The sequence below is a fragment of the Crocodylus porosus genome, unplaced genomic scaffold, assembly GCF_001723895.1.
Source record: "Crocodylus porosus isolate Cpor-Errol unplaced genomic scaffold, CroPor_comp1, whole genome shotgun sequence".
In the NCBI taxonomy this organism is placed as follows: Eukaryota; Metazoa; Chordata; order Crocodylia; family Crocodylidae; genus Crocodylus; species Crocodylus porosus.
Genome location: NW_017728947.1, coordinates 77,096,087 through 77,107,196, shown reverse-complemented (window position 1 = coordinate 77,107,196; position 11,110 = coordinate 77,096,087). Strand labels below are relative to the sequence as shown.

General features: G+C 42.9%; 1 long non-coding RNA gene across 2 annotated transcripts; it reads right to left on the bottom strand.

Annotated features, from left to right (window-relative positions):
* Positions 1 to 7,475: 7,475 nt before the first annotated feature.
* Positions 7,476 to 11,110, bottom strand: LOC109321593. Of its 2 annotated transcripts, XR_002104096.1 has the most exons (3): positions 9,753 to 11,110; positions 9,554 to 9,674; positions 7,476 to 7,645 (listed from the first exon to the last, which is right to left on the bottom strand). It is a non-coding gene; the product is annotated as an uncharacterized LOC109321593 (long non-coding RNA). The 2 variants fall into 2 exon arrangements; XR_002104095.1 differs by lacking the exon at positions 9,554 to 9,674.

The following is an 11,110-nucleotide window of genomic DNA, read 5'->3' as shown; positions in this document are numbered from 1 at the left end:
TCATGACTTAGCCTATGGAACCACATCAGCACTGTCGTTCCCTGCCTGAATGTTTGCTTACCATAGAATTAGCATACAGTTTTTCTTGTTTGGTGCTGTGAAATATTTGATCCCAGTAGCTGCTTGGAAGGCTTTCTTAGTGATGATGACAGATGGCCCATAGGGCTTTGGAAGCAGTAGCAGCAGGTAGGTTTGGTATTTGCAGGGGACATTTGCTGAGGAGGTGAGCAGAAGGATGGCAAAAGTCACTTTGGAAAGAGGCCTGTGGGAAGAGTTACTTTGAAGCAGAGGGCAGTGTCTCTTGGCTAGACTCTCTTCTTGTCTCTGGACTGGGCAGGACAGAGATGAGAAAAAATGGCTTTCGCGATTCAGAAATGGCAGCTTTTGTGTAGTATCCAGCCCCTGGGCTGGGAGCAGTTCCTGTATCTCCAGTTACAGATGATCTCTGTAACACATCTTTTTACTTCCTCGAGCCATGCCTTTTTTGCATGTTCTTCCCCTTCAAACACATCTGTATCATTTGCCTGGATTAGATCTAGCTCCAGAGGCAATAGCATTGTACTGCAGCCCAAATTCTTTGTCTTTAACCCTACTTGAGCTAGGTTTTAGTATGACATGAAATGATGTGTCTGGCGATGGGGATGGGCATGATTTTGCCTTGTTTTGGTTACAAGGTCCGGGCAAACAACTGAGCTACTTTTCTGACATTTTTACATTTGGTTACTTATAATTCCGATCAAGAGAAGGAAAGCTAGTAATATATAAGCTCTGAGAGCCACTGTATCACACCAGAGCTTCTATATAGCAATGATGAAGAGGCAAACCATCAAAGCCCCTGTTACTATCCATAGGTTATGAAACTTTAGAATGTGATTTGGGTTCAAGAATATTGATCACTCAGTTTGCTTTTATTTTCTTGGTATGGGAATGCAGGCAAAGGAGAAGGGGAAGACATTAACAATTTACATCACTAAAGTGTCTTATGCTGCACCCTCTCAAAATGTAGCAAAATTATATCAGTTGAAGACATACAGCTGCTTCTGGGGCTGAAGATAGTAGCTGTTGCACACATTATGCACATTAAAACTATATGTAATAGGATGGAGTGAAAAATAATCTCATTTCCAGTTAGAACATAACATTTAGGGAAAGGTAATTGACTCACAATTTGACTAGGACCCTGGTGGTAGCACCATTACAATTATGGAAGTACTATAGGATATTTCAGAAGTTCAGGTAGCCAGGGCATTAGTTTTACCTGTCATTCAGATGTCTATACATCCAGCAGCACAGCATTTCAGTTACTCTAAGATTTTGATCTCAAGCACACTTCCTGATGAAACCTCATCAATACTATCGAGACATTAAGTTTTCCTTGGTCTTCTACTTAGGGATAGACCAAGCTTTATGCTGCTTAGCTTGTGAACTGTAATATTAAAGGGGAACGAGATTTAGGATTTGTAAAGCTTAATGTTTAATATGGGTGTTTTTGAAAGGAGTCTGGGACTAGAGATAGTTGCCCAAACCTCAAACTCTGCTCACAGTATTTTGGCATATCTCAGATGTCAGTGGTGCAGACGCAGTTTACATCTCTTTTTGCATCATTCTGAGGATGTCTGGCTGCTGGTATAAATTAGAACAGCGCTGGGATCACTATGTTTAATTCTGCTAGTGGCCCCAGAAAACTATCCCAGAAACTAGGGACCTCGGTTAAAGGCCGTTCCTTCTTAAGTTATTCTGGCATTCATCACTGTATGCCAACTGTGGCTGTATGCCAACAGTTTTCATTGAACCTGTACAGGGAAATCCTCAAGTAGCTGGTTAAGTTGTGTGTAGGGCTCCTAGCATTGACAGTGTGGTGTAAAACAGTTTTAATGGGTTGGAGAATTTGGCTCCAAATATGTATGTGCAAAAGCAGAGATGTGTCTAGTACCAGTGATCCTCTCCCCACTGCCATAAAAGATTACTTTGTTGTCTGTTTGGGATATTTAGCTTGCTTCAGGATAAAACAGGCTGTGATACCAGACAAAAAAAATGGTGGCTGAAACTCATCCCTTAACATCCATGAATTGCAGCACCCAGCTGTGGAAAAGCATTCAAATCCTTCTGTGACCTAATGTATCCTGGATATGATCCTATTTGTAGCTCTGCAGTAACACAGACAGCATTGTCTACTACAACATGGAATATATTTGGTATCAAATTGCCACTTACATACTAACATGTTGGAAGTGTTAGAAATAACTAAGGCAAATAAATATTCCTTCTCCCTTCTTGCATAAGGGTCTGCTTCAGCTGTGTGAATCTGTGTGTGAACGTATTTGAGAGGATATACCTGTTGATTTCTGTATGTATAAGCATGTCTGTACAGCAAGCTTGCTTCATTCTGTGCTGCAGTATGATACACAAGGGACAAGACTGTCATGTTTGGTATTTTTTTTTTCACTGTGATCATCTAGATCAAATTCCTGAACTATCATTTATGCAAAAACTGTGAATGCTTCCAGCTTGCAAATGAAGTCAACCCCTTGTTAATGTTTACAGTAAAACAGCTGTTCTCAGCATTTCTTTCTGTGCCTCCAATTCTTTAGCTCTTCCATAGTCAGCCTTACATCATAGCAGCTGCAATAATAAGAGGCGGGAAGGGGTCAGAAGCAGGCAGTTACCCTGAACCACACCTTTGTTTAAAAGAAATTTGGGATGGTAAGATATCTTCGCTGCTAAATTGTTCAGTCAGACTGGACTCTACACATGGGCTGGAACTTTAAAGACCTATAGCACCAAAACAAGTCAGGCACTGCCAACAAAATGTAAATCAGAACACAGGCCCTTTATATATTTCCCCTGGAAACATTCTATAGATCTGTTCTGGGAAATGTTCCAAGGTTTTTCAGAACTAAAGATAATAGTAACCAAAAAAAAGAGGGAGGGGCACAGGGGCAGAGCACATGCTGGTTTTAAAAGGCATAACAGAAACTCCTTCTGTCTGGCAAAGCCTTGATAATTTGCATGGCAAAATTTGCTAATTTGTACCAGTAATGGGAGATTGTTTACAAATTATTGATTTTTGTGAATTAGCAAGTACATGAACAAATGCAATTTTAAGAAACCAAGGAAAAACATCACATTGTACTTTCATTTGAAAACTGAGATTTCTTTGTAATTCTTTATGATGCTTCATAATGAACTAATAAATATACAGGAATATATGTTGCAAAAAGAATGAAGTCCATATAACAGGAGATGTACCTATCTCCATTGTTCAGTCTTTCCTGAGAAGTGAATGTCATTTTCGTACTGTTTATAAAATACATGGACTAGTGAGATTCATTCTGTATCTACAGCAAAGGGACATACCTGACAAAATAAAAAGGTTGCAATTCAATGTTCTAAATATTTTCTTAAACCTTTTCTTCTCTTGAGCACTTGCTGAAGATGTGTCTGTCAGAGTATAAAAAGATAAGAAGTGAGCTCATTAACAATTTATTACACTATCTCAGAATTTAGTAAAATTGCATTGAAAATGGAAATTTGGAAACTAATATAGGAAGAAAGGATGACTGCTATGGCTGCAAAGCTTTTATCCAGAACTATAGCTTCTTTTTTTTACATGCAAGGATTTTTCAAGGTATGTTATGGGCTTAAAATCTGCCAGAAATATTGTGGTTCCTTGAAGAGCAATAGTTATATAACTTTGTAATGCCTGGGTACCTGAGAGCACTAGAGGAACAACAAGCTTGTTTTGAACTTGCAGTTTGCAGGGTGATGCCATAAACAGATGATATCACAAATATCACAGATTGCAACAATATGCTGCTGCAAAAGAAAATGTCAAGTTTTGAATGCTCATGCATTGCCTAACAGATTCCAGCTCCAGGATTACATCAAAATGGCTTCTAGAGAAACCCCACGTTTTCCTTTTTTTCAAAAAAACTGAGGAACAGAAAGAAAGGTGTTAGAAAGAGTAAAATAGTGGGATCTGTATATTGCATACTTACATACCAGTATATGTTCAGAAAGGTGGTTAGTGATGGAAACAATTGATCTGAATTATAAATGTTATATAATTTACAATAACAATGATGATAGTGAATTATTTGTAATAGTTCCTGGACTTCCCTTCTAGGATCAAGACTCCATCATGCTAGACATTGTACAAGAACAAGATGAAAAGCAAGGGAGTGGGCTGAAACATGATGGAAGCATTCAGAGTGAAATTAGGGGCATAAATTCTTAGTTCCAAAATTTTACTCCAAGATAAGTAACATGCAATGATTAGGAGAGAGAGGAAAAACTGAACCAGGTACTGGTACTTTTTATATGCATTATATATGTTCATTATGTATGTATAATTTATATGCATTACTTCAGAAAGATACCCAGCAAGTAGTACAATGGTAGTTCTTTTGGTACTGCCAGTGTTATACGCTGCTTGTAAATACATACACACATGCATGTGTTCACATGCAGAAATATATGTGTTATAAGGATAGGTGTATCTTTATTTAGGTTCTGTTGGTCCATCCAAATAATGTTCAATTTAGTTCACCTTGCTTATATTGTAACCAGCAGCTCTTGATAAAAATATAGCCTTCTGCTCTGTATATTGCTTGGGAGAATATATTCTAGTTTTCTCATGCTAGGTATAGATACATAACAGCTAATATTTTTTCTGTTATCAGAAACGTAGCAGATGAAAAAATGACATCCATATGACTGAGAGCTGGGTCCTTGTGAATAGGATAAAGAACTCTATAAGCAGTTATAAGTCCAGCATTTCTATGTCCAGCATTTCCTTCTCTCCTCTTTTAGCTTGTTATTGACAATGAAAACAAATGTAAGCAACTGTTAACTCAGCTCTATTTTCAGGTGAGTGGAGCAAAGAGATTCACCTTAGCTGATTTTTAACAAAATAGTGTAAGTTATTTTGCTGTTAAAAGAATAAAGAAGCATGGTTTGGGGTTATGTGCTTTTTTTCTGACATGTTTCTGAATAATCAGGAAATTCCAGTGAGACAAACAGAATGTGTAGGGCAGGCCAGAATGACCAAATTACCATGACAACCATAGGCAAGAACCCAGAGAGAATCAGGTGAAGAAATTATAGTTGAATTACAGTTAACTTCATAAAATCTACTTTTTTTGTAACTATACAGTCATGAAGAGCTATCTCCTTAGGCCTAATATGGTGGGAGGCACAAGCCAGTGAAAGTGCAGCATTGTCTGTCTGCAATATTGAAATTGCTTTCCAAATGGATACAAGTCATTTCTATCAAAAATTGCACGTGCAAACTGCATTAGTCATTGAAATTAAATATGAAGTGTGAGGCTCAAATTAAAATCACATCTGCCTCAATACCCTTAGAAGCCATTTTGGCTTTAACTAAAATGGAGTTTAAACAATATACAGAGTAAGGGGATGTATGTTTCTATGCTGCTGCTAATGCCTGGAACAATTTCCTCTTCCTTTTTTTCCAAATGACCATCATATTCATTCTAACCTTTGGTTAAGACACTGTGAACTTTCCAATAGGACGTTGCCTAAAGATATATGAAAGACTGAAAGAAAGAGCTTTTTAAAGGGCATAGCATTAGAAAGCTTCTCTGAAAAATGTATCTTAAGGAACAGACAAAATGAAGATGGTGGTTATTTGAATATATATTAAGCAAAAACTGCAGATTAACCATAAGATGGTTAGCTCCTAGGGCAGAGACTCACTCCCTGGTGTATTTGTTCAGTTTCTAGCACAATGACATTGCTCAACAATTAATAATAAAATAACATACACAAATATAACAGAAGTATAGGGATATATTTGTTTCCGGAGACAAAGAGGGAAGATTTGTTGGATTGTATCATTTTTACATTAAGCTCACAAAACTGGCAATAGAATATATATTTGAAAAGAGAACAAAGTTCCCCAAATGTTCTTATGTTTCTCTCTCTGTATCTCATTTAAAATTTCAAAAAATGTCTGCTTTATGGCTTGCAGACTTGCTCTTTATAATCTGCACACCCAGACATATTTTCATATTTGGTCTTTATAAATGTTATGCCTTCATATCTCTTAATTTTATAGCATGGGCTCACAGAGAGAAATGATACACTATATTGTTCCATGATATGATGTCATGCTTTGAATTCTCCTTGTCTGAACAGAATTGAATTTACTGCACTGTAGCAAGATGTCTTCAGAGAACCTGAATATATTGCTGTAGTAGACCCAGGAAGGGGGATGTGTTAAAACTATACACAGTCAAATGGATGTATATTCTGGCAAAAATCTTTGGTATCCATGTGTTTTTGTTTATCGCTGTCTATGGATATAGATATGCATACTAATTCATACCCAGGCTCATGTTGTGCATAGCTCAAGGCTGTATTTATTTTAATCTTGAGGGCTATGAGAAGCTGAGTGAGCTCTCAGGGTCTTTACTTTCACCAGAGTGCAGCTTGGGATCATACACTTGGGGTGAGTCCAGGTCTTTTTCTTCTTTGTCATGTCTCTAATCCAACCTTTCTACGTGGTCTGTTCCCAATATCCTGTCCAGGCCACTGCTTCTGGTGTTGGTGTTGCCAGATCTCATGGAGTGCATTGTGGTGAAGTCCAGGTGCTTTGCACATTACTCAGGCATGGGGCCACATCACCTGGACAAGCCGGCCAGGTGCCCTAAAAAGCCACAGAGAACTGCTGGCAAGTGGTGTCCTGCAGGGCGGAGCCCTGGCTTAACTGCTGTCTAAAACCATCTGAGATTTACAAATGGAGACATGACAGGGACAGGGGACAGCCTTCGATTGCTGCTGAAAGTACTGAACTGCCAGAGGGAGGGAGGAAAAAGGACTTCCTTTGGGCTTCCCTTCCCCTCCACTCCCACCCACCCCACCAAAAAAAAAACAAAAAGAGATCCTGGCTCAGCCCTTTCCAACAGGGCCTGGCGGCTGGGACATGCTAATCTTGCTCTGAACAGCCTGCATGAGCTGTGTGCAGGGCTCAGCCTCTCCTTTCAACCCCTTGCTTCCTGCCCCGCAAGAGTTAACCTTTTCTAGAACATTTATTTCACAGTCTCAGGGACAAAAAAAAACCAAAAACCTGCAGAGCTGAGAGGCTGCAGATCACAAGGCCATTCTGATAGCCTCCTGTCCCCATGGCAACAGCAACGGCATTTATCAGTTCCTTATGAGAGCAGGCACAGCAAATCTGCATTGCACATGGCAGCCTTCCAGCCTTTCAAATGAAAGAGCACTTTGAACTGCTGCCAAGTGTGGAAGGAGCAGAGCTGTCAGGACTGCTTAATGCTGGCAGTTTGTACTTGGGAGCCTTTCAGTTCCCAGAATCCTTCAGCCATGGCAGCCTGCCAGGTACTTAGCGGAAGCTAAAAACTAACCCCCAGACCATTCACTGCAGTGCACTCAAAATTTTCCACATGTACCATGTCACAAGTGCAGACTGTACAATGAAAGCAAACGCCTGCTGCTCGGGATTCTCATTTTATTCATAATCTAAGAAAAAGCCATTGCAGATTAATTGGATGACAGCAGTACAGGGTAGCCGCTGTTTATAACTGCATGTGAGTGCATCTCAAATGTGCATTTCACCCTTCAGAAATAGGATCAGCTTCTGACAGCACAAATGTTGCAGGCGGTCCTGGAGGGGAGAAGAGCAGAATTAGCAGGAAGAAGGAACTGGGGTATTTACGATCGTAGGCATTATCCAGAGTTTCCCCCTGCACAGTCAGTGGGTGATGGACAAGAGAGAGAAAGCGGGGGCTGGCGGATATTTTCTGCCCTTGCCCTCTGCAGTTTGCTGACATTGTGAGAATCTTGGAAACTGGCTGCTGAGTGCAGCAGGGAGACATGGCTCTTGGTGGGTTTCCTTTCAATGAAGAGTTTTCATGAGAACTTTTTATTGTTTTGCATTACCCAAAGCACAAGGGCTTCTCCTGGCAGAAGAAACATAATTGGCACAGTGCTGCTTTTTTTTTTGTTAATCTGTGCTGAGATCAAGGGCAAGGGCTTCATTTTCCAGCACTAGTCATAAGCCTTTAGCACAAATAGAATGAAAATTATCTGTCGCTCAGGCAGTTGGACAGGGTTCAGGAAAACTATGTCTGGCACCAGTTCCAAAGTGGAGGTTTGGTTCAATTCAGCACCATTAATTTCAGTAAACTGTTTTCACTTGTCTGGATCCCACTGTTCAAGAGCTATTTATTCTCTTTCTCTAAAGTCATGTCTTCGGTTGTACAAAGCAGTGAATAACACCGTATGGGCAATATAGGGATGGGTATGGAGGGATTGTTACAAACTTCTGCTTTTCTCTTTCTTTTCTCATGTGCTGCTTTTTCTCTGACCCTCTCCCACTACAAGACACAGAGATAATGACAGACAGAGGGACACGAAGAATAGTGCAGTGAGATGGAAAGCCCAGAAGGAAACCCATCTGCACAAGAATTAGAGGTTTCCCCCAAGACAGGAGGATAGGTGTGCTGCTTTCTCAGCCTGCAGCTATCCTAGGCCTGCTTCTTGAAACTGCGGCTTAATTCACTCAGGCAGTACTGTCTAAAAGTAATACGTCAAGACAGTTAATTTTGGCACTTGATCTCCCTTAGGAATTTTACCATCAGTCTTTGGAAAAAAGTAAATGATCCTTTCTCCCCTCTCCCCTTTCCCCCATAGCTTGTCTTGGAACAAATCCAAATAACAGTAAAGCGCTTCCTCCGCTCGCCTGCTCCCACCCTCCTATCCCTCCTAAACATCCTCCTTTCAATAGTCCAGTGTTAACCAGCATTTGTAACAGGGACAGGGGAAACGTGCTTTAGTTCTCTCAAATGGCCTAGTTACAGTGGGAAAGGAGTTTCTAGCTTGAAACATGATTTTAAACATTGCAATTCTTTCTTTCTCTCTTTCTTTCTCTGTCTCTCTTTCAAATTTGGCTTTTCCCTCTCCTTCTTCCCACCTCCCACTTTTTTTTTTTTTTTTGAAAACACAGTAAAGTTTTGTTCAGTTCTCAAGTGTTATTAATCACTGGTGGAGGCCAAAAGCAGGGATATTTTTCTTGGCAGCACGTTTTGATAAACAATCTGTGTATGGGGTGAAGGGAGGGGGAGGCTGTCTTGCTGGTAACTAAGCTAATGTTTGGCAGATTCTTAACTGTCACGAAAGTGCAAGTGGCTCTCAGTGGGAATAGCCTAAAAAAAAAGTACCGATTCAGTTGATTCATTATTGTTGATTGTTTACTACGTCCCCAGGATGTAAGCTGAATACAGTCAATGAGTAAAATAAAAATAACAACAGTGGCAAACCCAGGCTCACAAGGGGTGTGGTCCAGCAGTCACTAGGCTCTTTCAGAGCAAACAGAAATAATGATGGGTGTCTAATTGTGCACTGTAAGATATGGCAAATGTGGGCACCTGGAAATCTGGGCCCACAGATTATTTTAAAAAGCCATAAATACAGTTGTATGAAAAGTGGTTGGAATGGGCCTGTCAAGGGAAGCAGGGGTGCTTTCTGGGGAAGAAGTGGGACTTTTGCATGGTTTGGGGGGAAACCAAGTTACCTGTTTTGTACACTGGGATCCCATAGTCAGTAGCAAAAGGGCCCCAGACAGATGGACCCCCTTGCCAGCCCTGCTCTGTGTCGGCGAAAGTGATTGTGCAGGCGTCCACATAGAAACAGCACTGTAAAGAGAAAAGAAAAAAAGAAAATTAGCCGTGAAACCTCGTAGAAATAGAGCGCAGGAGAGAAGCATCACTTACAAACGTGGTAAACTCCAGCATGCAGAGAAACCAGTGGCACCGTTTAGAAAAAAGAAAGGAAGGAAGGAGCAGTCCTAGGCAGGAGGCTGGAAAGAAGGCCTGCAGAGAGCAACAGGCCCCCGGAGCTGGTGTATTTTCAAATAGGGCCTGTAATCTGCAGAGAATGGGTAACTGAAACGATAAACAGAAACACGTAATTACACTCTTGCTCTTTGTAACTACGTGTTTTGACACTTCCTGGCAGTTTGCAGCAGAAGACGCTGCTGTTTCACTTTTAATTTGACAAAATTGTGGAAGTCCCTCCCCCAGTGTTTGCGATGCCGTTTCAGGAGCACGCTCCCCTGCACGCCTCAGCGCTTTCCAGGGTTCACCTCTTCACTGGTTTCAAGCCAGACACTTGCTTGGGAGCGACTGTGGTTGCCGGTTGCCGCGCTGCGCGGGGGGAGATCTCTGCACTGGGCTGGGCTCTGTCAAGATTTCTCTTCCTTCCTGTGCCCCCTCCTCGCCCCTGCGCTGCAGCTGGAGCTGCTGTTTTGACCACGGGGGGCAGGGCCATGAGGGAGGACAGATCTGATTAACCCCCCTCCCCCTTTCTGAGGTGAGCTTCTCAGGAAGGAAGAGTGTCCTTGTGACGGCCGCGCTGCTACGTGCGGAGCGAGCCCTTGGCCCGGCTCGGGGTGCAGTGACCCCGGCTGGGAACGGATCTGGGCTACACGCCTCATGGCCGAAAACCTTGGGGCTGCCGCAGGCAAGGGCTCGGTAGCAATCAGTGCCGCTCTCCCAGGGACCTCAGCTGTCACCCCAGTGCATTTGCAAGCTGTGGCAGGGGGCTGAGCCCAGGCGAGTGCTTCCTGCCTTGGTAGGACATTGTCCTCCATGCTGGCTGCGTGTGCAGGGGCGGCCGGGTCGTGTGTCCTCTGATCTGTTTGCTTCCCTTGCTCGTATCAGAGCTTCACCTCTCGTCAGTCGTGAACCTGGGGACGGGGATCGAGCGAGAGGACCCGTGGAGCCGGAACCGATCTGCCGGAGCTGGCAGATGCTCGTGTTAGCCCGAGGGACGCCCTGGCCCCGGGGCTGCTGGGGGTCACTCATCAGGGACCGGGGCCAGGGCTCCAGGGCCGAGCGGCCTCCCCGAGCACGGGGCCAGGCGCGGAGCGGCCGATCGCGGCCCCTCGGCCACCAGCCCCCGCCGCTGGCGCTGCCGGGCTGCGTGTGTGCTGGCACCGAGGCACACACCTGGGAGGCTTCTTTGCCTGGACTCTTGCCTTTCCTCCTGCTCCTCCTCCACACGCGCTTTAACTCCAGGGTTATTGCAGCGCTAAAGAAACAGCTCCCCGGCTCAGTGGCGGCCCAAGGAG